Consider the following 15,894-nt stretch of genomic DNA (forward strand, 5'->3'; position numbering starts at 1 on the left):
GGCGTTCTCCCTTTCTGAGTGACACTACGGTTACTGTAATTACACCCCAGTGGGGTTCACCGGCACAGTTGGCACTGACACGCTCAAAACCAGCTCCCAGGTCCCGGGGCGTGTCCCAGCACCGAGCTCTTTATTTGGACACCCCCCCAAAAATCCACTGTTTCTCTGCCTTCTTGCAAACACACTGCACTCTGGAATATAGTGCCTGAGTACATCACGGATTGTATATGCCAACCAGACAGTTAGCCCCCGCATTCCTAATATCGAAGGTTCTGTCTTTGTGTTGTTTTTTTTAAGCTCAAAGTATCCTGATTTGTGGACACAAAGAAAACATTCATAAATGCACAAGACGTCCACAGCTAGTCAAGCAACAGCGACCGAACCGGAATACAAATACGAACCAGAACTTCCTGTTTAAGGATGCAAAGAGGATGGAGAGGAACGGAGCTAACCACTTGGTTTGGGTATTAAACATCTGTGAGGTTTGGCCTTAACTTTCAAGAAACTGATGACAGTGTTACTTTGTTACTAAGTACATGCTTTTCGTTTGAAACATTTTTAAAGAAAAAAAAAAAATCTCAACAACGAAGAAAGAACACTTTCTTAGATTTGTCTATTGAAAACAAAAGGCTAAAATTCTTCAGCAGCGGTCCTAAAAGGGCTCAAATACTGCTGTCACAAACCCCCAGCCCTGCCCATTTGTTCCTGACCTTACAGTGTAAATAACAGGACTGGTTCAGAGCGGCACTTCCGCGCAGATGTTCAGCAATGGATATAAACTGTAAACTGTGAACTGTAAAGTTTAAACTGTCAGGATGGCTTAGCCCCATCCATCATGCTCACTATATCCAATCCACCCGCTATATGTGTCTATCTGCTACATGGACCTACGTGGCGCACCATCCTAAAGCACAAGCAGTGCATCAGCTTACACTTGCAGGCAATCTAGGGAGTAGATGATTTCAGATGTTTATCAAAATGAAATAGCATTACTGGCATGCATTGTCATTAATGTAATAGCATTAATAGGGGGGTGTCATAGCCATTTAGGAACTGGGTTTTTAGCCAGAAGGTTGCAGGTTTGATACCCATATGGGGTATGACCGTTGTACCCTTAATGCCATATGATTAACCTGAACTGTTACAATAAAATATCTGGTGAGTATGTGTGTGTGTGTGTGAGCATGTGTGTTGTGAACCTTTGATTCCAGGTTTACAGAAACTATAGCCTTCAGAAATGCTGTCTCATTTTTTTTTTTGGTTCCAATATGAGACCATGTCTGTGCTACAACCTTACCCAAAAGCTTATAAACCTTAGACTATGGATGAAAAGACTATGATACAAAAAGTACTTTACATAATCTACTCTGCTGATTTAAAAAAAAATGTGTGGATAAATCTATCACTGTTTCAGATCTCAATGGGGAAGCCCCATTTCTACAGCGCCCCCCCCCCCCTCCATGAGTCATTAAAATATAGCCACCTGGCCCTGGCCTTCTACTCCACACAATGGCTCTGTCTGGGGGGCATTTAATTTTTAAACACCCTGAACGTGCAATGGCTTTTAACATGTCCACAGCACATCTCACAGGATCGGCAGTTAGACAGGAATATTTAATGCTCCAGAGTAACACACGTTCAATGTTGTATGTAAGAAGAGGGTAGAGAATATGGATTTTTTTTATATGTGGAACAGGAGCACTCACGTACTCTGGTACATGGGTAGAGCACCGCCAAATCCCACTCAGACCGATCGGATCGAGACTGAACTAGCTACCGTGCGAAGACACGTTGTTTGTTTTGTGGTGGCTCGAAAGTCTACGTACAAATGTCATGCCATCTACTGATGCATAGGTCCACAGCGGAACGTCGAAAACGAAATTCTCACGTGAGGTTATTTCCCACTTGAGCAGCATTCCTCGGTTTTCAAACACTTTGGGTGCATCGATTGGGTAGCGGCTCTCCCACCATTTTTAACTGATCAACTCATTGGAATGAATGAGCTCTGTTTACATGCTGGATGGGGGGCTGCTGACAGGCAGCTCATGCTACAGATCGCCACTCTCTTTCAGGGCTACTTGGAGGGAGCAATCCCCACCAGAGAATTTCAGGGGGGCTACTATCGAGAAATCTACACAAGACCACTGTGAGATGACGTGAATTGAACTATGAAAATTTGAAAATTTCTTTGAAAATGGAATTATTATGAAGTGGAAAATGGCTCCAAAGCGCCTCAGCGTGGCATCACCGTTGCTCACACAATGACCTTTGACCCCTTCGTGTAGTAATGTAAGAGGCTGTGACTTCATTTTTTTTTTAACAATGCACAACTACTGTTGGTAGGCACTATTCTGGTTGAACTGGACATTGTGGAGGCTCTGCCACCGTCTTCTGTCACTCTATTATTCTTGATATATAAGGGCAGGATGTCTAAAGGACGGACTAGAATCTGAGGGGGAAATGTTTCAGTTGCCTTGCTCCTGCACCAAAATGAAAAGGAGTTTCTTTGCTCAAACATTTCCCACAGTTCCAAGCTGCTGTTCTGTGTCTAGACAAGGACTATCAACCCAACAATATGGCCCAGCCAATCAGAGACCCATGCTGAACTCTGTTGCCAATGGCAACACCTATGTAACTTCTCAGCTGTTTTTGTTGTTTGAAACACAGATGAAAAAGCACACATTTTAATCTATTTAACAAAAATAATGGAAAAGGTTGTAAAGAGATTATATATGGTACTTACTGAAATAAAACTGATATTAAAAAGCAGGGGGAAAACCTGCTCTATCTAGCCTGTGCTTTTTTATATAAGTGGTTGTGTGGAGAGATTGACAAAGCTGCACCTGACATGACAGGGTTGATGGGTAATCTACCAGAGATAATAGAGTACAGTTTCTGCTCACCAAAAAATGTGTTTTTCATTAGAATGCATTAAATCGATAATGAGTGACAAGGCCGCCTGAGGGCAGATTAGAATACAAGAGATTTTGTGGAGATAGAGTGAAAAAGAATGTGGGAGGGTTGAAGAATGGATAGAGAAGGATGAAGAAAGAGAGAGGGAGGGGGGAGAGGGAGTTACTGAAGGAAATAATGCTTCAGTGCACAATCCTCCATCTTTTACTCCATAGCCCGGTGAGTACCTTATTAAGCATTTATGCTTAGTAGTTATCCATTATTTAGCAAAAGCAGTAACGTGCATAATGTAACAACTCCTGGTTTTTAAGTCTAGCTCTTCTTTCTAGATATTTTCAGAGCACTGCTATTTAATGCCCATTTGACCAGCAACTTTTAACTGAACTACAAGTGACCTCTTCACTCCAATGCCAGGAGAAACATGACATGAAGCTTGAATTAGATGCTCAGATATTGCCGTCATCCACATGATAACAATAAGAATAATAATAACCACGAGCATGAAGCTTGTTGAAAAAGGAGGACTGTGTTGCAGCGGGGTTGAATGCAGTGATGGGAGAGCAAGGCTTCATACGCTATCAAAACGGGTGGCGGTACACTGAGCTGGCATTGACCGAGGGCATAAAGTCCACCCATTACAGAGCTTATGATGTCTAACTCTCCCATAGCTAGTTAAAAGCATGGTGACCATCAATAATGGTGACCTTTTCTCGCCGCTGGTCTTCAAAGAACAGTCGATTTATATCATAGATATAAACGGGTCAGGACTAGAACAAATCCAGGCAAAATGAAACCTGTGAGAGCCAATGGGAGCCATTTCTCCGCTAGGCAAGCTTGAACTAAAACAGCACTGGCAGCATCTGTCCACCGCAGTGTATGGATTATTAATTATTACCTGCATTTATTTATTATTGCTCATGTATCTACCATCTTAACAAGAGTTTTCAATGTAAAAAAATGTATGTAATTTACTCACATACACTAAACATAAATCTTCAAGAAATACAATTCCAAAAAATGTCCATGTGCTAAATTACTGATATCAAGACAATGCCTAAGCTTGTTTAATATGATTTCACAGAGGCTAAGAAATCCATATACAAAAGCAGCACCAGCTGTTTTTTTTTAGATTCGTTCTGACCATCTTTGATCTAGTTCAAGTCTGGAGACTGAGATGGCCATTGCAAAAGAGTAATTTTGTGGTTAGTTAACAATTTCTATGTGGATTGTGAGGTATGCCTGGCCATTGATCATTGTCTTGCTTAAAGACCCATCTGTGGCCAAGTTTAAGCTTCCTGGCTGGGATAAACTGGGTTTATGGCCAGAATGTTTTTATACTTGCTGGAGTTCATGATTCCATTGAACTTCACAAAAGGCCCAGGATCAGTAGATGCAGAAAAACCCCATAACAGAAGACCCACTATATTTCACTGAAGGTATGATGCCCTTTTCAACTCAAGCATTCTTCTTCCAATGCCAAACGCACAGTAACTGCAGCTATTTTTTGTGTAGAAACCAAGGATCCTGGAAGAAGGGCTCTCAGAAGTAGAGCTAGATACTTTCAAGGGGCCCCAAAAGTATGGCCAGCAAGTATGAACCAAATATTATTGGTGTTTTTGTTACCAAAGTACTCTGCGATTGGTGAATCTCATCTCCAATTTCTATGAGAAAAGGGATGACACACTGTTCCTATCCCTAGTTTAATAACCCTGAAGATGATTATACCGTAAGTAATGATCAAAAAAATGGAGCTTTATTGTGCTGCTGTTTGAAGTTATACCTTTTAATTCTGAATTAAAAACAGGAGAGGTATTTAAAAGGATATTTCACTTTGGTATAGCACAAGTCATTTTGTGGAGCTTACCTGATTGCATTTGTGTAGCGTGTATGCTAGCAACATTAGTCCCTGTTGACCATTACCGGCAGCACTGTTCCTCCAAGTTTTCCGGTTCCCAATTTTCTCACGCTACGCAAATACAATGGGGTAAGCCTCAAAAATTACTTGAGTTACACCGTGAAGTATCCCTTTAAAAAGAAGACATAGGCAGCTGTTTGTCTTCAGTGGCACTGCAACCACACAGACATAGATGCACGCACACACACACACACACACACACACAAACATCCCCAAACACAGATACCCACACTCATACCTACAGAAACACACCTTTGCTTATATATCATTAGCGCTGTTACCCTGTTTGCTGAGGAAACGGTATAAACACTTGTTTCATTTTTTTTTTTTTGTTTTTTTTTGCAGGTGGGTGCATTAGTCACTAGATTCGGAGCTGGATGGGGGGAGGGGATGTTGGGGGGTGAGGCGGGGTGGTTGGAACACGCAGTATTAAAGCTTCCTACTCCAAGCCCATGGGGATGAATACAGCACCGTTTGAATGTGTGCTTTTTAAACCGGCTTTGATGACTCATTCTGTGGGTTATCTGCACAGCCCAGAGGAGCAGGCAGCGGATTGCCCCGGTGCATGCTGGGATTGAGGACAGACATACCCATCTTAACAGCTGATTAAACTCTGCCAGCCTGACAGAACATACCACCATCAAAATCTGAAAGGGGGGTTTGAGAGGTAGTTTGTGGCAATATGACACTAAACAAAAATATTAAAAATATCATGCTACTTTCAACGCCTACCACTCAATACTATCTTAAATATAAATATATAAGCTTGTCACATTTTTTTTCCTGTTCATGAATATGACTCAGAATATACATAGAATTTTCTTTTAAAAAAAATACATTTTAAAAAACTGTAGTTCAGTCAGGACTCATGTATTTAGATTAAATATATTAATGAATATGCAATGCAGTTATTTTGGTTTGCCATTGAATGGATCTCCTTTGGGTACTTCTTTGCACACACCATCATACACTAACCTGTAAAACAGGAAGTATGACACATTTCCCCTACTAAACAGGAGAAATATTTTTTTTAAACCCAGTACCTTTAAGCAGATCCTAACAACAGGTTGAAGCTGGGGTGGGGATGCCTTTTTTTAAAAAGATTATGTTAATTTGTAAAATTTGTAAAACCATTTTGGTTTCCCCTAAAATGGGTGGACTATGTATAAAAGGGGCTGCAATGGATCACTAGATATGGATGTAAATACTCTTTAACCTCATAGTCATTGTTTCAATTCAAATTCAATGTGCTGGATTACAGAGCCAAAACAAAAATTTTGTAGCCCTCCAAATACTTAACAGACAGCACTGTGTGTTTGTGCAGTCAAAGTCAAATGCATTCATTTAAAATGCTTAATGCACCACACCTTAGATAGAAGATTTAAAACCCATCCCCTTTAGCCACAGGGTCAGTAAGTGAGCGGCTAATACACACAGTCATTTCGCCACCCTGCTATCTTCAACACTTCATCCACACAAGTTAGTGCACCTCTGGCACCTGCCAGAGACAAAACGACTCTCGGTCAACTGCCTTCGATTTTAATCTGCACTGTGGTGTCGGCATCAACTCCCCCACTTAAGGTTCAGAAACAACCGTGCCCATATATTTTCTCTCTCACAACTGCACTTGACAGCAGTTTGTCTTATTTCAGACACCTCCAATGTTTTTAAGTGTATGTCAAAGTAATTCATTGATGGCAGGTAAAATATGTGATGCTATATAGAGGAAATACAGGACATGGGGAAAAAGGGACAGACCATATGGAACGAACCAATTTTGGGACTGTTGGCAATTCTGTTTGGACTAGGGTAGGGTAGAAACTCTTTTTTGAACAAAGACTCGGCAAATTACTACATTCCATCACATTACCTGCATTTAGCAAGCAAATCAAGAGCATCTTACAATGAGGGAGAACATCAGGACCTTAATCTGATTTACATGAGCTAGAGTGGCTAACAACATTCCTAGGAACGTAGATAGGAATTCTGAATACATACAGATCGCAGGCATAACAAGCCATAGGACGAAAAATCATAAAACTAAAAAAATTTCGCAGCGTGCCATATCTGCGCAGGAAACAACCAAACAACCGGTTCGTTTCAAACGGACTTCCTTAGCGACGCCTTAAACATCCCGAGTCTTATTCATGAGCAGGGAAAAATAATTCACGACAGGCTTGAATTGCTTTGGATGGAGATAAGGGGTCTGTGGAGACGGCGGAGTCAATCGTGTGAACAGATAGTGATTGAGTAACGAGCTCGAGAGAAGCTGAAAATTCAGACGAAGGAGCGGCACGAATCCACGCGCAAAAAGTACATTTACAGGGTTACAATAAAAATAACAAGACGCGAAGATTATCCAGATTAAAGGGTTTACAATTGCGTCGTGATTATTTTCCCTGCTTTACAGTGACTGCAATTCCTTCTGTTTAAACCTAGATTTATTTTAATTGTTTTGTCGCATGAGTGTCTCACACACTCATTCACCCTTGCGTTTGCACACACGCTCACACACATTCCCCATGCGATTTAAACAGTACTGCACGCTTAAACAGAAACACATGATCCCACCGCTTCCGTAGAGAAGTCACTCAGTACTGACAGGAGATAAGCCGCAAATTTAGCAGTGCACCATCTTTTTTAACCGCTGGTGACGTAAACGACAAAAACACAAACGCCCAACATTTACGCAGTAGGCCAAACGGATTGAACCCCGTTTTTTTTTTTTTCTTAGGTGTCAGACAACTGACAAAGTCCCGATCCATACTGACAGGCTCGCTCAGGGGGTGTCAGTACTGATAAAAACAGCAACTCAGGGGGTAAGCATTATTTCCTTTGGATTTCCAGTGATTCCATCAATTTGTCATACTTGACGGTTTTGAAAGGTAACCTCAGCACCCAGTAAACACAGAGCATTAACAACATGTGACATCTTTATAATGCTGGATCTGGTGTACAGGGCTACACTGTGCCAACATCTGCTTTAGTCCTCAGTCCTGGACTCTCGTGCCATTGGGAATTAGTAATGACCGATTTCTGTTTAAAAATATATACTTGGAAGTCATACAGTTTCCCACAACCCTTCATGAATATTCATAGCAACTCAGAAAGCTTTTGAAGCTAGGATAAAACAACTTTCAATCTCAAATGTGCTAAGCTGAATATCTGTGCAGCAAATATCTGTGCCCATACTGAAAATGACAGCTTTACTTGAATAAAACTGAACCAATCAATGAGTTATCTAAATCAGTCATTACAGGGTTCCCAGGATTAACAGATGTTAGAAGACTGCGCTTACTAATTAATTCAGACTCCCTATCTGCTGAACTACCAGCCGGGCATGAGAACCAAAGACTGTCATTTGACTCAGAGCTATTTCAAATGTGATAACATCAATTAACTCTCAAATTGCAAAAGCTGATCTTGGGGGCAAAAAAACAAATCAGGGTAAAATGATTTCCCCTCTTTAATGGTCTCCTTTTAATAGATAAGAGCAGCTTCAATGCATCACTTCCAGTATACTGTCATGGAAACCATGGCTCTAGCCTGTACACCCCATCAAGGTGTACCATCACAGTGATGCCACAGATATTGTTATAGGTTAGCCAGATGGTTGACTCACTATTCTTAATATTGAATGCTTGGCTCCCCTCCCAATGATGCTGAAACATTCCAATTTGTTTAATCTTCTGAAAATACATTAAGGGCATGACTAAGTACTACACAATTTCCATGGGTATTCAGATATATCAGAAACTCCTGTAAGTAATGGGACCTTTTGTAGTATGAAAAGGGTAGGGATGGAAGGAATGTAGAAATCAACCATCTGGTTAGCCAGTAATAATGCTGGTGGTATAGCCACTACTTTCAAGTGCTACACATCAGGGCACTGTCATGTGGTACATCCAGCTGAAGCACTATACACCAGTGGTGGAGAACGCAGCCCTTGGGCTGCCAGTAGGTGTTGGCTTTTATTTCCATCACATACACCAATGTCAGTTCACTCATAGGTTAGACCTATGAGTGAACTGACATTGGTTCCCAACCACAATCCTGGGAGACCCCCCTGCATAGAACAACCTAATTAGGAGCCAATTGATTCACCTAAATTGATCAGTTTTAAAAATGTTGTTACCTTTATGTAATTGTTGGCAATATAGCACAATGTGATCATAGGATTTTCATTCTACATGTCATGCATAGCTATTTCTGACATAATATGGCTTAAGAGGGTAAATAATTATTCTAAACATGAAAAGCACCTAATTAAGAAAAATGAACTGCTTGTTAAAATTCTGGAATTGCAACTCTGGTTGAAACAACAACCAGAATACACAGGGGGTCCCCAGGACCAAGGTTGGGAACCACTGGATTAGACCACAGTTAATGTACATAAATATAGGGATCCAACGAGTCTTCAGCTATCATTCATGAGCTAATAATGGAACATATCTAAAACATCAGTATAAATCGGTACGAAAACAGGAAACACATACAGCCCTCATTACTAACCTCTGTATTGCACTTCAGTGCAGATGCAGTCTGTAGTCAAGAATCCGAGAACTGAATCCTTGCCATAAGAGTATAGGCTGTGGTCAGCAGCCCTGCGAGGATCATAGTTAGTTGTACTGTCATTCAGGGAGGGCACATTTCAAGTCAAGACCGACTATGTCTAAATTCACACCAACAACCCCTCTGATTGATTAGAGGCCTGCTGTCTGCGGGTGTCCACTGTACACGAGGTGCATGTCTGCACGGCAGCTGGCTCACACTCCAGCCTGAATTGGTGGAAGAAATTACAGGGATAGGACATTCTTACAGTAGTGTACAGTTGGGAACATTCAACATGAACTTCCTTCTGAAGTGGGAGGAAAAAGAAATGTTATGTTACATATGCAGGTTTGTTTTGTTAGCATGCCAGGTAGGTATAACTGAGAGCTCAATTCTCACATGCAGTGAAGACCTGGGGAATCAAAGTAAGCGGGGAATTAAGGGGATTGTGTAGCCAATCACAGGCAGCGAGGCCAGATGCAGAAAGCCAGATCTGTGGATCAGTAGAATTCTGTAGAACATGCCTCCCCCATCCCCCAGCCCCACAGCAACACTGCTGTCACCATTTCATCTTGAACCAGCCTGGATGCACACACAAACGCACATCCAAAGATCAAAGCGAGCCAAGCGCAGCAGGTAGATGTAAACAGGCTAACAGGTAAACAGGGTAGCAGGTGGTGCCAGGTGAGGTCATCCCCCCGTGTCTACGCCTGCCCGCGTGCCCTGCCCCTCTCCTGGTGTGCACGCAAACCACGACACCCCTTTCAAAGAAGTGAGGGGAAAAGAGCAGGCAGGGGACCAGTGCGCCTCATCTAGACCCGAGCATCGGGGAGGAAACGGGAACGCAGGCAGGCACCTGGGGCTGGGGGAGGGCGGGGCTGCCGCACACCGCGCGCTTCTCCACTGATCCCAGAACAGCTGCCCGTGCGCCTCAGCGGCAGATGACTGGAACACCTGGGCCCAGCTGCACATCCCACAAGGCTGATGGACGGATAGAGAGAGAGACAGAGAGAGAGAGATAAAGAGTGAGAGAAAGAGAGAGTGAGAAAGAAAGGAAGACTTTTAGCTTCCCTTAATCTGAAACATTCTCAATTCTTTTTTAACTACATCGAAAATGTTTAGGGGAGGGCCAGAAGATACTGACCCAGCTCATATTTCAGTGAGATCTCAACACACTCTCTCTCTCACTCTTTGTAGAAATGCATATATATATATAGGCTATGCACACTTAGTTACCCACACACTCAAATACACATGTACCTACACATATTCCGAAACTCCCTTCTTGCTTCCCTTCCCTCATCTCAGGGAACCAAATGGCTGTTTCCAGGGTTTGCACAGACCTTGTACAGAACTGCTTGTTCCAATTGTGCACCCAGGGACAGCAATAACTTTCAGAATCAACTTAAATTGGGCATCACCATATCCCTGGGTGTTTTGTAGAAAGCTATTGTAAAAAGCATAAAGGAGTGTAATTGTTTTAAATGATAAAACATCATGTTGTTATGTGTTTCTAGATATTTTTTCTTTTTCTTTGCAGTTTCATTTATTGTTGAGTTGCTGCAGTATTTTTACCTGAAACTTTATAAATGTACGAACGGATCGCTGCCATCTTGACCAGGTCTCTCGTTAAAGAGATAATCTCAATGAGAGGTCCTGGGTACAGAAAGGATAAATAGATAAATAAATAAAAACAGATGCATAAACACACAGTGTGTGTTTGTTTGTGCGTGTGTGTGTGTGTGCAAAGAGAGAGAGAGGATGAAAAGGTATGTGTATGTGCAATTGTGTGCGTGTGTGCATGTGAAAGTGAGAGAGCGAGAGAGAGAGAGAGAGAGAGAGAGAGGATGAAAAGGTATGTGCATGTGCAACTGTGTGCGTGTGTGCATGTGAAAGAGCGAGCGAGCGAGAGAGAGAGAGAGAGAGAGAGAGGATGAAAAGGTATGTGCATCTGCAACTGTGTGTGTGTGTGTGTGTGTGTGCACGTGTTTATATATTAGTGAGTGTGTGCATCGGTTCAGCCAAAGAGCTGCAGAGCTGTATGAGGCCATGCTCTGCGCACAATGGCAGCTGATTCGGGTTCTTTCAGCAGAAGCGCAGGAACATCCTGGCTGCCTTGAGGGACGCTTTCAGAACGTGTAATGATAGCGTCGATTTTAATTACCGCCACTGAATGAAGCGTTGGTGGGTAGACGCGCAGCGGGCAAAGTTTGCGACTTATCTCCGGAGACACCTGCGCGACGCTCTCAAGCGGGCGGATGCAGTTGGCCTTCACCTCTAAGTGATGCCGCTCTCGGCGATCATTGTAGTTAAAATGGAATCTGGAATATTTCTGAATCAGAACGGAATAAAAAACGCCCGGTGGATGCGATCGCTGCTCTGATGCGATCGCTGCTCTGATGCGATCGCTGCTCTGATGCGAGCGCGTTACGCAACCAATCATCCGGGTCGCTGGCGCACACCTGCGCGAGCTAGTCACCCGGGACTGGAGATGGCCTGCGGGCTGCGGGGCGCCACAAGGGGAATTCTGGGAAAAAGCGTCCCTTGTCATTTCAAGACTTATTACAGATATGATATAGAGCAGCGGTATCTTTCAAACTCGGTCCTGGTGGGAGCCCTGGGTATGCTGATTTTTGTGGGGGACCCCTGGGTATGCTGATTTTTGTGGGGGACCCCTGTTTATGCTGGTTTTCGTTCCATAACCACAATTGTACACATTTTCATCAATTTGGAGCCTGATAATTCACCTCGGCCTTTAACCTTTCTTACATAATTGTTGGCAATATAGTACAATGTGAATATGGGAGCATGCATTGCTACTACTGATGTAATGTGGTTTAAAAGGTAAATAATCCCTCTAAACATGTAAAGCATAATTAAGAATTATGCTTTAAGAATTGTGGTTGGGAAAAAAACCCAACATACATAGGGGTCACTCAGGACCGAGTTTGAAAACCGCTGATATACAGTAGAGAAAACCATTGGTGAAGCAGCAGAGGAAATGTTCCTTTGTAATGGTGTGTTTCTCACACATGCTTCCATTGCCCATGGATTTAATGCAGTTTTAATGGTTTTGGCCTGTGCTCTCTCTCGCTCTCCTAGAGTTGCAAAATAGAAATGTCGCCTTTCCGTTTGATTGACAGCATAGAACCAGGAAACAGCACCCACCCACGAATCAAGGTGTCACAACACAGAGGCCGTACGGGAGACACGAGTAGCATAAACGCAGCTTTTTCACTGCAGGGGTAAGTGCTGTGAGTGTGTGTGTGTGTGTGTGTGTGCACGTGGTTATGTATGTGTGTCTGTGCGCATGTGAGTGGCATGTAAGAGTACCGATGTACTATGTACTATAACTATATACATACATGAACTATATACATATATGCATGTCCATGTGTGTGTGCAAGTGAACGTGTGTGTGTGTGCTAATGTATATGTATTTCAGTGCGTTTGTGCATGTGTGCATGCATGTGTCAGGAATGCAAAGATGCAAATATAAAAGGTGTGATGCTACCAAGGATTTCACTCTGTGAACTTCAGCAAGGCAAGGTGTTTTTGGACCCAGCAATCAGTGGTGCGACAGGAAAATGGATGCTTTCCTGCCAGCGATTCAGCACCCTTCAGCAGTTCAGGTCTCTAAAACACCACTCACACAGGAACCCACTATTCATCCAAGCATCTGGCTGCAACTCGTTTAGCCTTGCTTTTTATTTCCTGTGCTGTCCACCTGTTTCTGCCCCAGAATCACCCAAAGGAAAAGCCAACCTGTGGGCTTTAGCTGTAGGCTCCTCAGTGGTGAGCGGCTCTGTCGCTCCTGCCTTATCTCCCCGCATGCAGGGTGGCCCGATCTCTCATTCCCCTTACACCTGACACCTTCCGAAACTGAACTCTACAGGAGAGAGAGAGAGAGAGAGAGGGGGGGAGGGGGAAGAGAGAGAGAGGGGGGGGAGAGAGAGGGAGGGAGAGAGAGAGAGGGGGGAGAAAGAGAGAGAGAGAGAGAGAGGGGGGGGGAGAGAGAGAGAGGGAGAGAGAGAATGAAAGTGAGGGGGGGAGAGAGAGAGAATGAGAGAGAGAGTGAGAGAGAGAGAGAGAGAGAGAGAGAGAGAGAGAGAGAGAGAGAGCAAGAGAGGGGGGAAAGAGAGAGAGAGAGGGGGGGGGGAGAGAGAGAGGGAGAGAGAATGAATGTGAGGGGGGAGAGAGAGAGAATGAGAGAGAGAGAGAGAGAGAGAGAGAGGGGGGGAGAGAGAGAGAGGAAGAGAGAGAATGAAAGTGAGGGGGGGAGAGAGAGAGAGGGAGAGAGAGAATGAAAGTGAGGGGGGGAGAGAGAGAATGAGAGAGAGAGAGAGAGAGAGAGAGAGAATGAAAGTGAGGGGGGGAGAGAGAGAGAATGAGAGAGAGAGAGAGAGAGAGAGAGAGCGAGCAAGATGGGCACATCAGTCAGTGTCAGAGCACTTGCAGAATGACGGAAGGTTCCAGGCCAGGCTGATGGAGACAGAGGTGTGTTAGAGGGACACTGACTACATTATTATTTTTTTTAAGATACAAGGTTGTGTTTATGGCTGATGCCATGAAGAGAAAGGGAAAAAAAGAAGGACAGAGACAGAAGGAGGAAGCAAGAGAGTGTGAGAGAGAGGAAGATGGAGGACAAAGGAAGTGAAGTTGAGGGGGAGAGAGGGGAGAGTGTTTGAGGTAGAAAGAAGGAGGGAGGCTAAGAAAGAGAGGTTAAGGGGGAAAGAGAAGAAAGTGAAAGAGGCAGAGAAAGAGACATTGAAAGGGAGAGCGATAGAGAGGGAGGGAGAGAGAGAAAGAGGACCACAGTGACATATTGACCCTGCAGGGAATGACTCCCCCTGCTGCAGGAGACAGATTCCTCACGTACAGGGTGCATCTCACTCTCCTGTCTCAGGACCACAGATGCATTTTTAACAAATACGTTCCAAACCTGCCTCCTCATTCTCATTGTGTGCGGACCCGACATTAAACAGGACCAGGGAAGGGGACTGAGAGGGAACACTATGACTGTAATGTGCTGAAGATGTGATGAAGGGATTTGGGGAAGGGGAAGGGGGGCGACACAGTTCCAGAGAAAAATGTAGCCTTGATAGCAAAAGAAGACAGTGACCTCAGGGCAGAACGATCACATCCACAGTTTCAGATTCCTACTGCAGACTTCAGAGCAGATGTGTTTGTCTGTGCTTCACTATTGGCCATTGAAATACCATTGGCCATATTTTAACATTTTTTTAGTGGAGATACTAACATGGCACTGCTCTTCGTGTATGTGTGTGCGTGTGTGCTTTTGTGGGAGGGGGTGTATGGGAGTGCTCACAGCAAAGACAACATCATTGCTGTGATTAATGCATTTTTATGCTCAAATTCCATACCCTAGGTATATCCATTTTATCTATTTTACATTTTTTTGAAGATATGGTATTGTGGGAGGGCGTGTTTGGGAGGTTTGCGTGTTAATGGGGTGATCGGTGTTAGTGGCATCTGCTGTTTTGTGTTTCGGGCCTTTTTAACTCACAGACAGCATGCAGGGTTCCTGGAAACCCTATGATCTTTTGCCAAAGACTCCCTACGCTCTTACTGCAAGCAGATGCACAACACACTTTGCTTCATAAAGAGACAAAGAAATGAAAGGGCAATTAGCTACTTCTCCCAATCTAGAGTCACCACGAAAGATCTAGGTTTCTTTTCCTTCAAAAAGGCATCAAAGTTAATGCTACATTGACACTAACAACAACAAAAAGACAAATAGACAAATTGGGAGAGAACAGATAAAAAGACGTCACAGTGAGGATTTAGGTTTTAAATCTCTTTTTTCACAGTGTTGCCTGGCAGTGAATACCGCCAATCACAGTCCCAGAAAGAAAGCCTAATGGCGCACATTGAGACTGAGCCATTAGCCATTAGCTGCATTCAGAGTCTACAGTCAGATCCGAAGTATCAAGAGAAGCCAGAGTGTGACCCCCGTCATTCATGGGGAGAATGCTGGCTTGTCTGCACTCCCCTGGCCTGGCAGAGAATATTCCATTCGGGAGGGGGATGAGAGAAAGGCATGAGGGAGAAATTATTTGAAATAAATACATAATTCGGGCAGCCTTATCAGGGCCGTTTCCTTGACATGTTCTTGGTGCAATGATTCCCACAAAATACCTTCCATCGTGTTTATTTTCAAATGCCTACTGAGGTTTTTTCCCCAAAGGGAAACTACGAAATGCAATTTCAAGCTACCGTGACGCGTTTCAATAAATCGCTTTACAGTTAAGTAGCCTACCGATCATTTCTGAAGGAAACGGCTCTGACCAGGCGCCCTTTGACAAAAAGAGCTCGCTCGGTTTTGGAACAAATCCCGAATCCGGAGAGCGTTGTGGGTAGTAGTGAGACCGCAGGGAAAAGAAGCGAAGAGACACTTGACGCCCACTAGGACGCGCACAATATGGATCAGCGGGGAGCCGCGTGAGACATAGCCACGCCGTAAATTTCATTCACAATGGAGCAGCGCTTTGTAA

This window comes from Anguilla anguilla, chromosome 17 (assembly GCF_013347855.1).
Source record: "Anguilla anguilla isolate fAngAng1 chromosome 17, fAngAng1.pri, whole genome shotgun sequence".
NCBI lineage: Eukaryota > Metazoa > Chordata > Actinopteri > Anguilliformes > Anguillidae > Anguilla > Anguilla anguilla.